This window comes from Camelus bactrianus, chromosome 35 (genome assembly GCF_048773025.1).
Source record: "Camelus bactrianus isolate YW-2024 breed Bactrian camel chromosome 35, ASM4877302v1, whole genome shotgun sequence".
NCBI classification, from domain to species: domain Eukaryota; kingdom Metazoa; phylum Chordata; class Mammalia; order Artiodactyla; family Camelidae; genus Camelus; species Camelus bactrianus.
Genome location: NC_133573.1, coordinates 27124489 through 27127035, shown reverse-complemented (window position 1 = coordinate 27127035; position 2547 = coordinate 27124489). Strand labels below are relative to the sequence as shown.

The 2547-nt window shown below is 35.0% G+C and overlaps 1 non-coding gene across 1 annotated transcript; it reads right to left on the bottom strand.

Annotated features, from left to right (window-relative positions):
* Positions 1-305: 305 nt before the first annotated feature.
* On the bottom strand, positions 306-380 carry TRNAT-AGU (transfer RNA threonine (anticodon AGU)). The gene has a single exon. It is a non-coding gene; the product is annotated as a tRNA-Thr (tRNA).
* Positions 381-2547: the final 2167 nt, after the last annotated feature.

Sequence of the window (2547 nt, the reverse complement as noted above, 5' to 3'; positions counted from 1 at the left end):
AGTTGTCCCTGTGATGTCAAGCCATGAAGTGGAGGACTGAACACACAGAAGAGCTGGGCACCCCTCAATTCTGTAGGTGGATTGTATACCCATATGGAAAATGGTCCCTCTCTCTGCAGCTCAGGTGATGCTCATAGTCATGGGGCCCTGTACCAAACAGAGATGTCTTAACTTTCTAAGATATAGTTAAAAAGAAAAAAAATGTATATTTAAAATAAATTCCTTGTGTTTTTAACTTTTATTTTTTAAAAATCTTTATCTTTTTTTGTGGGTGGGGGTAATTAGGTTTGTTTATTTATTTTTAATGGAGGTACTGGGGATTGAACCCAGGACCTCGTGCGTACTAAGCACGTGCTCTACCACTGAGCTATACTGTCCCCCATTAAAAAGAAATACTTAAACATGTATTCTTACACGTTGGTAGTATGAAAGCAATTTCTCTTGCACAGGATTAGGACACACGGATAAAGGAGAGATCATAACGTGGAATGAGGGATGGTACCAAATACTTAAAAAGCAAAGTGGTGGAAGGACAGTGATAAATCTGTGTGCTCAGAGGAGTCTGTCATGATTGCTGACTTGGGGAAGGCAAGACTACGTCCCCAGGTGGGAAAGGAAATTCCAAGGAGAGGAAACAGAACGAGCAGAGACACAACTTGAGAAAAACACAGAATGTCAGTGTTAGCTACCTACATGGTTTACGAAGGATGTTTTAATGTGACCTTTGAGTCTGCGGAATGTTCTCAGCAATCAAATTTACCAAAGACAGTTGATTTGCTTCTCTTCACACAACATTACCATCTTTTTTCCCACTCTGTTTTAATCTCCACTTACGCTTCCTGGAAGGCAGAAGAAAAGTTATGAGCATAAATGGCCTTGATCTCAAACCTGCAACGATTAATTATAATCTTTAATATGCATTACACAGTCCTCGTGAACCCAGCACGTGCCTAAACGCTACCCAAACAGCTAATTGAAAATTTCAATGAATTCAGTCATTTGGCACCATGTAATTGAAAAAGAAAAAGGTCTGTAATTTTCAAAATTCTCTCTTTTTTATGCTGAATTTAGTCAAATTGAGACAAAACAGTGCCATTAAAAATTTTCTCTTTACAACTTCTCAAATACTGAGGTGTTTAGAATAAATACTGCCTAGAGGTTAAAAAAAAAAATTGTGATCTGAACTCTGAAAAAATGCCCAGAAGTAAATATTCTTTATGTGATCTATTTCTGTTGCTTTCTATAAATATCACATGCATACTTTAGTTTAATCTAGAATAATAATTAAATATGTAGTAACCTATCTCTTCCATGTTCCAAGTTACTACCTGATCTAAAAAACTGATTTTAGTTGGTTTCTTGTTTAGTCAACTGATAGAGAGATATGATGATTTTCTCAAGAATAACACCAGGTGGGATTTGGAGATTTTGGTGGAACGCTGCTCAGAAAGGGTGAGCTTGACTGCCAAGAAAATCCAGCATGAGTAATTTACTCTGTACTTCCTGGCGAATGAGTTTACGTACAAACTTTAAAGTATGGAATTGAAGGTCTGTATGCCTTGTTCTGAATAGAAACGCAGCTGTGAGATATTTCCACAGGTCAGTTATAAGTGATTTTATAATTGCAAAATGGGATTTATGCAAGTATGGTATAGTCACCTGTGAAAACAATTAGGTAACTTTACCTTGTTAAAAGAGGACAGACGACAAGACATTTAAGGTCCATTTCAGCTCTAAGATTTTTATCATTTTATGACTAATAAATCACTTTGAATTTAAAGATTTAATTACTAAAAAAAAAAAAAAAGCCAACAGTGATTTTAACAAAGAAACGATGAACTATGGGTGAGAGCTGAGTGGATCGTGTTGTATCGACCTGTCCGTTTAAGACCATGCAGGAATCATAGTAGGCACTTAAGTAAATATTTAATGTTGGTGGATGGGTACAGGATTGAAGTTTTCTTCATAGCTTACTTGTGATGTTGATGTTTCTAATGACTTTAAAAAAAGAACATTTCAGAGATGTTCCCGCATGAGCAAACAGAGAATTGAATCCCTCATTCAAAAAATTTGGAAAGTAAACTGTTTTGGCACATTATATCCAGAGAGTTCAAGCCCTAAACTAAATTTTCTCTCTGAATTCTTTATAAAATTTCTTCAATCTCCCCTGTTGGTGAAAAAGTTTCAGAAGAATAAGCTTCAGCTGTAGGTTATAGAAAGTTTCCTTGTAGAAGTGATTGGAGTTCTACACTTATTACGAATGTCTGTGGATGCCAATGAGTAATGAGCAGGAGGGAGAGAGGTCAATCTATTACTTTTATTTTATTTTTTAAATTTTTTAAATTTTTAATTTTTTTAAACTTTTTTATTGATTTATAATCATTTTACAATGTTGTGTCAAATTCCAGTGTAGAGCACAATTTTTCAGTTATACGTGAACATATATATATTCATTGTCACATTTGTTTCTCTGTGAGCTACCATAAGATCTTGTGTATATTTCCCCGTGCTGTACAGTATAATCTTGTTTATCTATTCTACAATTTT